We start from the raw sequence: 15,926 nt of genomic DNA on the forward strand, positions 1-15,926 counted from the left end.
TTACATGATTTGAAATGTATATTGTGGGTACAGTGACTATTTGGCTTTGGCCAAAATAACAATGGATAAGATGCCTCTTAAAGATAACTATTCACATTGCATATGTTAGATCAGCTTTCCCCAACCTGCTGTTTTCTGGACATATTGGATGACAGATTTCAAGATGATTGAAAACCATTGGAATTATAAATCCAACACATCTGGAGAGCACCAGGTTGGAGAAAGCTGTATTTGATTGTTCAGTCTATTTTATTTGCATTACTATGCCTGTCAGTCTTATGCAGAGCTTTAAAAAGGCAGCCATTGTTACTGTAAGGTATCCAGGGGGTAACACTGGCAATTAAATAAAAACTCCACAAAAATTTACACAAATCATCCATCCAATTATCTTCTTATGCTTTTCCTGTGATAGTTAGGGATGCAGTAGTCATTCCATTATACCTTCACAACAACCCTCTGAAATATCATAGGCTGAGAAATAAAGATCCCCTGGATCCAAATACCATTCTGACCGGCATGGTGGAAAAGGGCCTTGAACCTAGGTCTATGAAACTGAAGTCTAACATCCAACCTATTGCAGTGTGGAAAGGTCTGGGCAACTTTAAAAGGAAAAGATGCAATTTATGTTTCAAACAAAGATCCTTCTACAGTATTCCCACCTGATTTAGTCCCTGGATTTTGGCATGCCAAACTACATGGTGTTGTTTCTTGTGTGTCTCCCTCTCTGTGTGTATTTACTATTTAATTCAGTTCTCCCCAACCTTCAGATTCTTGCACTATAACTTCTTTTATCCCCAGCCATTCATCACGTTGTTGCCTAAGTTTTTAAGCAGATAGTCACACAAGAATAGCCAGTATTGAAATGATCCATACCTTTATTTGGAACTCAATGTTTCTGCTTCTTCTTTGCCACAATATTCTTTTCATAGTATCCTTCCTGTATTAAAGTTTTTCAAAGTCACTAAAGCATTTTACAGGAGTCTTAGCCATTTCATGTGAACACACTAAGGAATGTGAGGATTTTCTCAACATTTTTCCCACAAGAAACTTCAGTTTGCTAATAATTTCCCCTTGGTATCTGGTTTCGAGACATGATGTGCTGAATTACCTTTAATATCACTTCAGTAGATACAGCGCATTAGCTGAGACAATTAGGCACAATTCTTTTATATATGATGTGCCACTTTCATTGCTGTGTTGTCTGTAGCTTGTCTGAGTGTCAAATTAAAGGCAATTGGAGAGGTTGGCCCATAACTTGAGAGATAGCTCTTAAGGGAAAAGCAAGACTTTACATCTCTTTCAGGGAATAAAGGACAGAGAGGCAGCTGTTGCATGTGTTTATGTCTGCAGAAATATATGCACACAGAAAGAAAGAGTTACATAACAAAGTTGTGAAGCACATCTGCTTAGGGATATGAGCCACAGCATACTTATCTCAGAGATGTCCCATTTATTTTAATGGCACTACTTCAGGGTAGTGAAGTAAGTAAGAAAATAATGAAGCTTAATTAGGTTTGACTCTAATTCAGTCATTTCATATACTTTTTCTTAATTGCTTAGTCACTAAATTTAGTTGCCTCATTATTCATGTTTCCAAGGGTTGGCTCACATACATGGTTATTAGTTGTTGGCTATCACATTAAGTGTTGGTTTGCATGTGTGGATGAGCTGGCAGCATTCTAATCTCTCTGAGCTTTTATTTAATGCAACATCCATTTCTAAAGCAAAACACTTGTTAATGGAGACAGATCACCCACTTGGCTGACAGTCATTAAGGAATAGATTCACACATGTGTGTTCTTCATTTCATGACTGCTTGCAGCTATGGACTTATTGTTGATCAGAAATCCTAGCAATATTTTATTTCACTGGTATTCCTAGAAGTCTGGAAATTTGGACGAAATTTCAAACAATTGGCAAGATGTTAGACTCTAGTGCTTGGCACTTACCTCAATAATATAATGAGCTAACTAAGCAATGATCTTTTAACTTACTATTCCCCTGCATTCTGCAGGCACCACTGAGATCCATATTTCCTGGATCTCCCAAGATGGACATCAAGCATAATAGTCACCCAGATTGCAGAGATGCCTGAGAGAAGAGAGTATTAAAAGAAAGAACACTGTAACCACTAGCAACTGAATCTAACATGCACCCCTGGTGACTGAACTGAGACTCTGTCCATATTAGTCAGCAGCTGGCCGTCTTCTTTTAAAACATAGCTTGGTATTTAGTGGCCAATGCAGCAATAATTACAGTGGACTCAACTTACAGTGGACTTAACTTAAGCTGTTTGGTATGCCATATGCAATGCATGGTTTGTTGGTTATTCGTTTAGTCACTTCCGACTCTTCGTGACTTCATGGACCAGCCCACGCCAGAGCTTCCTGTTGGTCGTCAACACCCCCAGCTCCCCCAGGGACGAGTCCGTCACCTCTAGAATATCATCCATCCATCTCGCCCTTGGTCGGCCCCTCTTCCTTTTGCCTTTCACTCTCCCTAGCATCAGCACCTTCTCCAGGGTGTCCTGTCTTCTCATTATGTGGCCAATGTACTTCAGTTTTGCCTTTAATATCATTCCCTCAAGCGAGCAGTCTGGCTTGATTTCCTGGAGGATGGACTGGTTTGATCTTCTTGCAGTCCAAGGCACTCTCAGAATTTTCCTCCAACACCACAGTTCAGAAGCATCGATCTTCCTTCTCTCAGCCTTCCTTATGGTCCAGCTCTCGCAGCCATATGTTACTACGGGGAACACCATTGCTTTAGCTATGTGGACCTTTCTTGTCAGTGTGATGTCTCTGCTCTTACCTATTTTATTGAGATTTGTCATTGCTCTTCTCCCAAGGATTAAGCGTCTTCTGATTTCCTGAGTGCAGTCAGCATCTGCAGTCATCTTTGCACCTAGGAATACAAAGTCTTTCACTGCTTCTACATTTTCTCCCTCTATTTGCCAGTTATCAATCAAGCTGGTTGCCATAATCTTGGTTTTTTTGAGGTTTAGCTGCAAGCCAGCTTTTGCACTTTCTTCTTTAACCTTCATCATAAGGCTCCTCAGTTCCTCTTTGCTTTCAGCCATCAAAATGGTATCATCTGCATATCTGAGATTGTTAATGTTTCTTCCAGCGATTTTAACTTCAGCCTTGGATTCCTCAAGCCCAGCATGTTGCATGATGTGTTCTGCATACAAGTTGAATAGGTAGGGTGAGAGGATACAGCCCTGCCATACTCCTTTCCCAATCTTAAACCAGTCCGTTGTTCCGTGGTCTGTTCTTACTGTTGCTGCTTGGTCGTTATACAGCTTCTTCAGGAGGCAGACAAGATGACTTGGTATCCCCATACTGCTAAGAACTTGCCACAATTTGTTATGGTCCACACAGTCAAAGGCTTTAGAATAGTCAATAAACCAGAAATAGATGTTTTTCTGAAACTCCCTGGCTTTTTCCATTATCCAGCGGAAATTGGCAATTTGGTCCCTAGTTCCTCTGCCTTTTCTAAACCCAGGTTGTACATCTGGCAATTCTCGCTCCATGAATTGCTGAAGTCTACCTTGCAGGATCTTGAGCATTACCTTACTGGCATGTGAAATGAGTGCCACTGTTCGATAGTTGGAACATTCTTTAGTGTTCCCCTTTTTTGGTAGGGGGATATAAGTTGATTTTTTCCAGTCTGATGGCCATTCTTGTGTTTACCAAATTTGCTGACATATGGCATGCGTCACCTTGACAGCATCATCTTGCAAGATTTTGAACAGTTCAGCTGGGATGTCATCGTCTCCTGCTGCCTTGTTGTTAGCAATGCTTCTTAAGGCCCAATCAACCTCACTCTTCAGGATGTCTGGCTCTAGCTCACTGACCACACCGTCAAAGCTATCCCCGATATTGTTATCCTTCCTATACAGGCCTTCTGTATATTGTTGCCACCTTTGCTTGATCTCTTCTTCTTATGTTAGGTCCTTGCCATCTTTGTTTTTGATCATACCCATTTTGGCCTGGAATTTACCTCTGATGTTTCTAATTTTCTGGAAGAGGTCTCTTGTCCTTCCTATTCTATTGTCTTCTTCCACTTCGACGCATTGCTTGTTTAAAAATAATTCCTTATCTCTTCTGGCTAACCTCTGGAATTTTGCATTTAATTGGGCATATCTCCCCCGATCACTGTTGCCTTTTGCTTTCCTTCTTTCTTGGGCTACTTCTAGTGTCTCAGCAGACAGCCATTTTGCCTTCTTGGTTTTCTCTTTCTTTGGGATGTATTTTGTTGCCGCCTCCTGAACAATGTTGCGAACTTCTGTCCAGAGTTCTTCCGCAACCCTATCTACTAAGTCCAATCCCTTAAATCGATTCTTCACCTCCACTGCATATTCCTTAGGAATATTAGTGAGCTCATATTTAGCTGATCTGTGGGTCTTCCCTAATCTCGTTAGTCTGATCCTAAATTGTGCCATAAGAAGTTCATGATTGGAACTACAGTCGGCTCCAGGTCTTGTTTTAACTGACTGTATAGATGTCTGCCACCTTTGGCTTCAAAGAATTTAGTCAATCTGATTTCGGTGTTGTCCATCTGGTGAAGTCCATGTATAAAGCTGTCTCTTCGGTTGTTGGAAGAGAGTGTTTGTTATGCAGAGTGAGTTGTCTTGGCAAAATTCTATCAGCCTATGTACTGCTTCGTTTTGTTCTCCCAGGCCATGCTTACCTGTAATTCCAGGTGTCAATTGACTGCCCACCTTAGCATTCCAGTCTCCTGTGATGAAAATAACATCTCTTTTAGGCGTGTTGTCCAGTAGGTGCTGCAGATCCTCATAGAACTGCTCTACTTCAGCTTCATCAGCATCTGTGGTTGGGGCATATAGTTGGATCACTGTGATGTTAGATGGCTTGCCCTGAATTCGAATTGAGATCATTCTGTCATTTTTTGGACTGTATCCAAGCACTGCTTTAGCCACTTTACTATTAATTATGAAGGCTACTCCATTTCTTCTGTGGTCCTCTTATCCACAGTAGTAGATCTGGTGGTCATTTGATGTGAAGTGGCCCATTCCAGTCCATTTCAGTTCACTGACACCCAGAATGTCTATCTTTAATCTTGACATCTCACCAATAACCACATCCAATTTGCCCTGGCTCATAGATCTTACATTCCAGGTTCCAATGGTGTGTTGATCCTTAGAACATCAGATTCGCTGTTCACCACCAGCACCGTCGGCCGCTAGCCGTCCTTTCAGCTTTGAGCTAGCTGCGTCATCACGTCTGGGGCTAGTTGAACTCATCCTCTGTTCCTCCCCAGTAGCATTTTGACCATCTTCCGACCTGGGGGTCTCATCTTCCGATGGTATACCAACATATCTCTGGTTGTACCATTTAGTTTTCACGGCAAGAATACTGGGGTGGGTTGCCATTACCTTCCCCAGGTGTCATGAGTAAGGATGGCGAGCAGGGGGGTCCCACCCAGACTGTCAAGCGCATGCGTAGCACTGAGGAACTGTTCAGCCATTCAAAGAGACACAGATCGGGACCGCCTTAACCTTTGGGGTTTATAAGGCTGGGTTTTCCCACGCTTCCTCAGTTTGTTAGGATTCTTGTTAAGTACTACTAATAAATATTAGAGACCAAGTCATTGTCTCAGTGTGTTTCCTGGTAATCAGAACATCAATCCTAACAAACTCCTACTCCCATCGAAAAAGGGAGGAACAAGCAATTAAGCAGATACGTTTAGAAATGTCTTCAGAAAACCAAGAAATGCGGCTCGCCATCCAGCAATTGGCAGCAGCCCTACAGCAACACCAGCAACAAGTAGATCTCCAGATCAACACATTACAAGCTGCCATGCTACAGCAGTTGCAACAACCAGCTCCGATTAACCCACAACCGGCACCAGCAGCAGCAGCAGCAGCAGCCCCACCGGTAATGTTGAGATCACAGGGCAGTCTACCAGAGAAATTTGGAGGAGAAGCAGGACAGCTGAGAATCTTTCTCACACATTGTACTATGTTCTTCGACAGCAGACCCGCAGAGTTTCCCACAGACAGATCCAGAGTCACCTTCATCCTAGGCCTGCTGAAGGGACCAGCTGCCAAATGGGCTATTCCCATGGTGGAGAACAACGATCCGATTCTCAACGACTACCAGAACTTTTTGGCAGGCTTCCGAGCACACTTTGACGACCCCATCAGAGAGACCACGGCCAGCCGGGAGGTTCGGAGGCTCAAGCAAGGTAACAAGAGGGTGGGACTCTACATTGCTGATTTCAAGTTGTTAGCAGGAGATCTGGACTGGAATGAGAGTGCATTAAAAGACCAATTCAAACAGGGGCTGGTTGAGGAGATTAAGAATGAATTGGTGCGCCAGGGAACACCAGCCACGTTAGAAGCCCTATATCAGCTATCGGTGGTCATAGATGCCAGGCTAGAGGAGCTTAGGCAGATGCAGCCAGGGAGAAGCAAGACCCTCCAAGCGTTTTCAGGATTCCCAACTCCCTTTGTAGCAGCCTCTCACTCAGCACGAGAGGAGCCAATGCAGATTGGGGCAAGCAGGAGACTGATTTCCGAGACTGAGAGGCAGAGAAGGAGAGAGAGAGCCCTGTGTTTCTACTGCGGAGCCCAGGGGCACATGGTGAGAACTTGCCCAGCGAGAGGCCAAACAGCTCCAGTAAAACCCCCAGGGCAAGCAGCTGAAACAGGACCCATCCCCGCCTCTGTTTCCAATCAGGGAAACTCCGTTGGTCTCCCTCCCAAGAGCTCAGCAGGGAGACCGTAAATCAATTAAGGAGGGCTCATTCCGAAGATTCCAGGCAAGACTTTTACTACTTACACGTAAAAGTCCAAGTCAACCCAGAGCACCAGGTCAAGCTAGAGGCCCTCGTGGATTCTGGAGCTTCAACTAATTTTATTGATGCGCAGACCGTACAAGACTGCAACATACCGACCAGAGAATTGCCATGCCCCATAGAAGTAGAGACCATTGACGGCCAGCCCCTCAAGGCAGGGCCGATTAGAAGGCTCACAGAACCAGTGCAGCTGACAGTGGGAGACCACACTGAGTGGATCCAGCTTTATGTTACTGCAGCGCTAAATGTGCCGGTAATCCTAGGCACGCCTTGGCTGAGGATCCACAACCCGTTGATGAACTGGACTACAGGAGCAATCTCCTTCCCAGCTAAGGAATGCCAGCACCACAAGAGTCAAGCCGCTCCACACTCTCCAGCAACCAACGCAGTCACAGTAGCAGGGGGGGTCCACTTGCCAGCCAAGTATGCAGATTTTGCAGACGTTTTCAGCGAGCAAGAGGCCACAGCACTACCCCCCCATAGGGACTGTGACTGCACCATTGAGTTGTTACCAGGAGCCAAGATCCCAGCAAGGAAACAATATCCCATGTCCCCCAAGGAGTTAGCCACCTTAAAGGATTATTTGGACTCCAATCTCCAAAAGGGCTTCATCCGACCATCTACATCCCCAGCGTCTGCTCCTACCTTCTTCGTACCAAAGAAGCCCGACCCGTTGGCACCTGCAACCCAGGAGACACCCATGAGAGTGGTCCACGACTTCAGTTTCTTAAATAAACAAACAAAGAGAGAATCCTATCCTCTGCCCTTAATCTCGGAGCTGCTAGATCGCTTGCAGAAGGCACGCATGTTTACCAGGTTGGATCTCAGGAGTGCGTACAATCTGATCTGGGTGAAAGAGGGGCACGAATACCTGACTGCCTTCGACACCAGGTTTGGCAAATTTGAGTACCTTGTTATGCCCTTTGGCTTGTCTAATGCAGGAGCCATATTTTCCCGATTTATGAATCACGTTTTTGCTGATTTACTAGACAAGTACATGGTCGTTTATCTAGATGACATATTAATTTTCTCTGAGGATGCCACAACTCACGTAACCCATGTATGTAATGTTTTGCAAAGACTGAGAGAGAACAGGCTGTTCGCCAAGCTAGAGAAGTGTGCCTTTGATTTAACTGAAGTACATTTCCTGGGCTATATAGTATCCACAGAAGGCATATCCATGGATCCTGCTAAGGTCCAGGCAATTCTCTCTTGGCCACCCCCCCGAAATGTTAAAGATATACAAAAATGGCTAGGATTCTCCAATTTTTATCGGCGTTTTGTCCCGGCCTATAGTGATCGGACCAGACCATTCACACAGCTCTTGAAGAAAGGCTCAAAATTCGTATGGGGGGAGAGGGAGCAAGCAGCGTTCCAGGAGTTGAAGCAGCTTTTTGCTTCCCAACCGCTCTTAAGGCACCCTGACCCCACGAAGCCATTCATAATGTACTCAGATGCTTCAGATGTTGCCATTGGGGCAGTGTTATTGCAATATACAAACAGGGCAGAGAATACATTGCTTCCTTGTGCTTTTTTTTCACGCCTACTCTCACCAGCAGAGAGAAACTATGATGTTTTTAACAGAGAGTTGCTGGCAATTAAAGCAGCATTCCAAGAGTGGAGGCACTGGCTAGAAGGGGCGACCTTTCCTGTGAAAGTTTGCACCGATCACAAGAATTTACAGCTTCTACAGAACACCAGATCCCTCACCCCACGCCAGATCAGATGGAGCCAGTTTTTCTCCCGTTTCAATTTTGTCATTTCTTATGTGCCCGGGGCGCAAAACTGCTTGGCAGACGCCCTGTCTCGATCCTTTCAGGCAGAACCCCCCACTCACCAGGAAGTACAGGCTGCTATATTACAACCTCACAACTTTGATCAGCCGATGAGGGGGAGCCAAACGGAGAGTTTAGCAGCAGGCAGCCAAGCAGAGGACCTATTTGCAAGAGCCAGAGCTCAGCAGCAACAGGACCCGTATGCCAGGGCCAGGATGGATGACCTCCAGAGGGCCCCGCAAGACACTGCCTCCCCATTCAATGTGGAGGCAGGAATCCTCTGGCATAGTGGGCGATTGTATATTCCCCCTTCATTGAGGGAAGAAGTACTGAGACTGTGTCATGACCACCAAACGGCAGGCCACGGAGGCGTTTTCAAAACTCTCCATAGAGCTCTGAGAGACTACTGGTGGCCTAAGATGGTTGCAGACATTAAGGGCTACGTTGCTTCTTGTCACACCTGCAGACGAGCCAAGCCTCTCCCAGGGAAGCCCTCAGGACTCTTGCAGCCCCTACTCACCCCCAGTAGGCCTTGGGATACGATCTCCATGGATTTCATCACTGATTTACCCCCGGTCCAGGGCCTGACTTCCATACTGGTGGTGGTGGACCTTTTCACAAAGATGGCACATTTTATCCCTTGCAAGGGCCTCCCATCTGCACCAGCCACCGCGCAGTTGTTCATAGACCACGTTTTTAGGTATAGAGGCATGGTGAATCACTTGGTGAGTGACAGAGGCCCACAGTTCACTTCCAGGTTCTGGAGGGCCCTTTTCCAGTCATTAGGGGTCCAGATCCACCTGTCATCAGCGCATCACCCTGCCAGTAATGGGCAGGCCGAAAAAATTAACCAGTGGTTACAGCAGTATCTCAGGTGTTACACCACGTATCGGCAAGACAATTGGCCAGCCCTGTTGCCCATGGCAGAATTCACTTATAACAACTCTGTGCAGTCATCTACCCAGATGTCTCCGTTCCAAGCGCTTTACGGGGTTAACCCTCAGGTGTTGCCCACCTCCTCCCAGCAGGGAACTGTTCCAGCTGCAGCTGATTTTCTTAAAGAGCAACAAGCCGCACAGGAGTTGTTAAAGGAGCAGCTGAACAGGGCAAAGAGTGCTTACAAAAGGGCGGCAGACGCTCACAGGCAGGAGGGGCCAGTGATTGCAGTAGGAGACAAAGTGTGGCTCTCTACCAAGTTCTTGATCTCTACCAGACCCTCCAAGAAATTGGACTCTAAGTTTGTCGGCCCTTTCACTGTGGTGCAGCAGATAAATCCAGTAGCTTATCGTTTACAGCTCCCACCATCCATGAAGATCCATCCAGTGTTTCACAAGCCTTGCTAGCCAAAGACCCTCCCCCAAGTAACTTGCGATCGCAACTACCCCCCCCCCACCTCCAGTAATTGTGGAGGGAGAGGAGGAGTACGAAGTGGAAGAGATTCTGGACTCTAGGAGGAGGGGAAGGGGCATCCAATATTTCATACACTGGAAAGGGTACCCTGAGGAAGAGCGCACGTGGGAGAATGCCAGAGATGTACATGCTCCAGCACTGGTTCATCGATTCCATCAGCTTTTCCCTCACAAACCCAAGCCTCACATTTTACCCGAGATTCCTCTTTCGCCTGAGCAGGCCGAAGAAGCCCAAGCTGAGGAGTTTGTGAGTGTGTATTTCCCCCCGCCCCCGCCTGAAGCCTTGACTCCAGTTACAGCGGAGCCGGGTGAACCACAGCCCTCAACCTCGGGCTTGCATTTCCCAGGGGGGAGGGGGGCTGACCCTGCTAACTCTCTAGATGTTTTTCAGCAGCAGCCACCTGGCTCGGAGGCGTTATCGGATTGGGAGGGCAGCACCGCTTCATCCGTGGAGGAGTTGTCCTTTGAAGAATTGCCTTCTTTGCCAAGTTCTCATGGGACCTTACAAGCAGACAACATATCTTATCAAGACTCTGGAGGGGAGGGGGCTGAAATGGAATATCAATCTGGAGGGGAGGGTGATGTCATGAGTAAGAATGGCGAGCAGGGGGCTCCCATCCAGACTGTTAAGCGCATGCGTAGCACTGAGGAATTGGTCAGCCATTCAAAGAGACACAGATCGGGACCGCCTTAACCTTTGGGGTTTATATGGCTGGGTTTTCCCATGCTTCCTCAGTTTGTTAGGATTCTTGTTAAGTACTACTAATAAATATTAGAGACCAAGTCATTGTCTCAGTGTGTTTCCTGGTAATCAGGACACCAGGGATCGCATTTAGTCTGACCTCTCTGTCATGACCTTCCCGTCTTGGGTGGCCCTTCACGGTTTAGCTCATGGCATCATTGAGGTGCTCAAGCTCCAGCACCACGACAAGGTAACGATCCTTCGCTGAAGCACAATTCATGGTACTATTTGTATATTTTACAAGCAAATTTGGCAAATTCATTATGGGTACAAAAATGTTTGGGGGGGGTACCCAAAAAAAAATTCCCCACACTGAAAATTATAATAAAAGCATGCATTCATGAAAGCCAACTGTTGTACATCCATTGCCTCTGAGATGGATGGCCATTGTTTGTTTTAATACTCTACTTGCTGGGCACATTGATCTTGTTTTTGTTTTGTTTCCAGTTGTAAAATCTTTGGGGCTAGCATGAGGCTTGTAGCAACCAATACTATTAGATGAGAGAATATCATTTAGTGCTAACAGACTGGGAATTTTTTCAGAGAAGGCCAGTAAGATAATGTAGCTCAACATGCAGCACATGGACCAACTGGTTCTACTTTCCCTTTGGGTTTTAACATAATAAATCCTATATTCAAACCACAACAGGTAGCCTATGCATATTCACAATAGTATGGCTCTTTTCCAGTGGATTCTTCCCATATTTCTGTCATAATATTTGCATAGGTGGGACAAGTGGCTAACTTAAAGTAGAGCTGTGCTGTGTGTAAGCCACAAAGACCCAAATTTAAGTCTAAATTGACATCTGTAAGTTCTCATTCAGTTCAAATAAGCTTTGTTTCTTTCATCAACAGCCAGATCCTATTAATTCCCAAGGTCTCTTGCTAAGACATAGCCATGATTCCCAGGAGTTTCCATTAGGAGCTGTCCTGGGTCCAGCTCAACGAGACACAGCATTGGCTGTTACTCAGAAGAACCATGTTGCTATCTGCTATTGGACCTTCTTCAGTGGTCAGTTTCCTCCAGGGTTCTATTTGACAATATTTTAATCTGGGGCTGTAAAAAAAAAAAAAGCTCAGCACCATAAAAAAAAGAGACTTTTTTTTTTGGATTTAGTGACTTTGGATTTAGTCCAAAGAATAAATCATAAAAATACATTGAACAATCCATATAGTAAATGTCTGCGCATTCTCATCTTTGGCTTTGCTATGACATTCTATGTTACCATCAATAAGATAATTAAGAAAAGACTAATTTTGGGCCAGAAATCCTTTTATTTTTATCTTATACTGCCCTTAAAACCAACTGAGCTATCAGGCATATTCCCAGCTCCATATTCTTGTCATATACTCCAGTAGCATATGGGTAATTTTACTTTGATACAGAGTTTTAAAAGTCCCATACTTCTCAAGGAAAGATGATATACTCAAGCAAAAAGCCATTGTCAAAAGCAAGCCCATGTTTCCTGGTCAAAGATGAATTACAGATCCAAAGTTTTATTTCCTTTTCATGATAACGAGAGAAGAAGAATATTTGACAGGCATCCAGGTCTTCAGAAGTCTGCTGACAACCCCCCCCCCCAAAAAAAAAAAAAATAAAAAAAATATGACAGCTCTTAGATCCCAGTGTAATTCAACAGGCTGCTGTGCACAATTCAAAGGCAGCATTCAAAAGTAAAAATCTTTTTTCCTCCATGTTGTATGGGAACTACATGTGATATAATGGATTGGCTTGCAGGAGATATGTTTGATCAATAGTATTCATTTTTATTACTTGTGGGTTTCTTTCTTTTGTTCTGCTCTATCAAAAAAAGTATGCAGAACGTTATTTTTAAAACATGTTTTAAAAGTCTTAAAATATAACTAAGCTTGCAATCCCACATTGTTTGGGAGGATATCCTAGTTGCCATCAGATGGCTCAGAGATAGTCTCCAAGGGGGATGAGGAGATCTTAACTCAGAGGGTACAGTCCAACCTTGGAACTCCCTGCTAAAATCAGAAGAAACTTCTTCAGTTCTTCCTTCTTCTATGCTAGAAGTCCAAAATTGGGGAAGAGAACAGGGAGGGGAGAACAATGTCCATTTTTTATGTCTGCTGGTGTAAGTTTGGAACTTTAAGATTTATGTCCTCCCAGTCTCAGATATGGAGAGAAATTTATTGGATCTGTGATGAAGGCTGTTCCTGCCTTGGCAAGGAAGCTAGCCCAAAGCCAAACTCCCTTGTACCATCCAGGTATAGAGCCAGCAATGTTCCAGATTACTCAAAGTCTCGTAGGTCAGGTGTGGTGCAGAACTACAGGTGGGATTGCCTTATAAATGACCATAATAAGGACTGATTGACTCAGGATTTTAAACACACACACACACACAGATACTTCCTTTATTCAAGTCCTATGAAAAATGTCAATTAATTAAGATTGATAAATGTAATATAGAATATCCATATATAGTGTCATTAGTAACTGAAGCAGTCTGCTAATGAAATGACAGAAATGAAAATCAAACCACAACTGAATACATTAAGAAATTAAAAAACAAAACAAAAACTCCTCTCTAACAAAAATTGATATATTAAATGAATGATAACTGACATTTGTCTTCTCAGGAGACTAGTACATTTCCAAAAAGTAGAAATATATAACTTGCTTTTGTCACTGTTGCATAGTGGGTAGAATGTTATGCTTGGAATGGGGTTCAAACCCCATTAAGCTATGATATTTGGTGCCTTTGGGCTAATTCCTCTGGGTCTGTCTAATTGTTTCACAAAGTTATAGCAAAGATACAATAGGACAGCCCCACCTATGTTGATCTAAAGTCTTTGGAGATTTAAAAAAAAAACAAAAAACAGTACCTGGTACAGATGGCTCTGTTAAAACCATCTTATAAAAAATAAGAAAAAAATGTAGATCTGTACATTTCCATACACAACCGCATTGCTAACTAAGGTAGTTCTTGATACATCACTGCAAAGCAGGCAAAGTCAGTCTCAACCAGCTGCTTCACTTCAAGGCAAAGTATGCCTAGGCAGAAGAGCACTACACAAGGCAAAAAGGAGTGGCTGCAGATTACTTCCAGTCTGGGAAGGAAATGTGCCACTTTACTTCTCAAATCTGTTTCAGTGGGAGGATTCTATTGCACTAAATTGCACCATTTAAAATTTTCATGGTCCTTTTCATTGCTTGTGGGCTATCTTTTAAGGAAAAAAAACCTGCCAAGGTTTTCAGAACATCAGTGGGAGATTATTTTCTAAGAAAAAATGCCCCAACTACATAAGTTATGCATAGTTCTTTTCCACGGGCATTGTGATTTTTTTCAATGATTCCGAAGTGTGTCAATACATCTGAGAGAAATAACTGGACCTACCTAAAAACCCTGAAATTACTCTCTGTTCTAGTAGTAGGAATCTTGATTGCTGAACATCTTCCTTATTGGAATTGGTTAAACAATAGTATTTTAAATGGATGAAACTTGCATTAATATACTGTAGGTGATAAAATGTGCTTTTAAACAATTGTGATTTCCTGTAAAGGTTTCACAAAATATCCATTTTACATGAGGTACAAGCCTCAGCTGGCATTGCTCAAACATCCCTTTCTTATTAGCTAACAAGAACAATTAGGAAATGTTTCCAGTAACTTTAATCTCTCTGCCTGAATACACACTGTTCATTTTTCTATGTCAACAAATGCTGATACTTAAAAACAGATTTCCATAAACTAATTTACCTATTTTTCTATCTAAAAGACATGACTTTCCTGACTGTTAATTCCATTTGACAGTGAGTGGCTGGGTTGCTTAGCCCTGGCAAAGAAAAGCATTGTTGTGAAGTGATTTCTAATGAACTCTACTTAGGAAAGAACTATAATGCTGATAATTTTTGACAACAACAACAAAAATACATTATTAATGGAGTAACAATATTGGCAGCCTCTGAGAAATAAGCTGATTCCAAAAGAATTCTTAGAACCCACCAGTCTCTCAGTCTAGAGATTTACCTAGAAAATGTCATGACAAAGAAGAAAGCTTCATTTATTGTCCTTTTTAAAGAATAGGGTTGATGAATGTGTTCTTTGAGTATGGAGAGAGAGATCTGGTTTTGGTTTTGTTTTTAATAAGGAGATCCACTATTGGCCTTTGTTAGTACCATTGATGCAGAAAAAGAATTGGTCAAATCCAAGTTTCATTTCTCTAAATATAGTTATTGCAATAAAGCATGGTTTGCCTAGGAACATGATGAATTATTTTTCTTAATTATTAAAATGATAATCAACTGAATGGTTGAACAAAGATTTGCTAAGAGACAAGATTTTTTGTGTAAGTATTCATTTGCTAAAATACTTGTCTCTGGGATTTGGGAAGAGTTTATAAGACCAGTTTGGGAAGAATCAATTTCTTCACAGCAATGGTCTCACAATTTTTCTGAATTCTCTGAAAATTAAAAATGTCATCAATCTTCATAGTACATATATAAGAAGCTTATAGATTCCATAATTTATGGATTACAATTTTGTCCATAGATATATTTACAATAGGTACATTCAGAAACTCTCGTGTGGCCAGTGTCTGAGAATTAAATGCAAATCATCTGGGCCTGGGAAGTAAAGCCAGAGAATGAAGCCTTGAAAGGCTTCAAGGAGTAGGCACTGCAAAGAATTTCCTGTACAACAACTCTTAAAAGAAATGAAAGTGATGGCAACATTTTCTAAAAGGCCTAAATTGAAACTAATGACAAAGCTTCTGTGGCTTTTAGGTGGAATAAGGAATCTTATTGGAAAAACTTACCTCATCCCTCTTGATTTGTTGCATAAGAGATGTAGAGATTAATGCTGCTCAGTGAGACTTGTTAATCATGCCCAGCTTAAACTGTACTGATTTTAAGAGGTGCATTTTGGGAGTTGAAGTCCACACATCTTAAAGTTGCTGAGGTTGAGAAACAATTATCTAAGTTATACTGCATGGGGAAAAAAATCAGAAAAAATAATTATTTATGGGTAACAGTTTATTCATTTTTTATTCTTTTTCCTCATTTGTTTTAAAAATGGTGTTTCCAACCAGGAGAACTGAAGATGATAGAATATCTGACTTTTAACAGGTCATGAATGGTAGTTCATAATATTTGTGTTAATGAAACATCTTTTAATTGGTTACTATCATGAATGACTGTTTGAGGTACTTATTTATT

The sequence above is a fragment of the Candoia aspera genome, chromosome 3 (genome assembly GCF_035149785.1).
Source record: "Candoia aspera isolate rCanAsp1 chromosome 3, rCanAsp1.hap2, whole genome shotgun sequence".
In the NCBI taxonomy this organism is placed as follows: Eukaryota; Metazoa; Chordata; class Lepidosauria; order Squamata; family Boidae; genus Candoia; species Candoia aspera.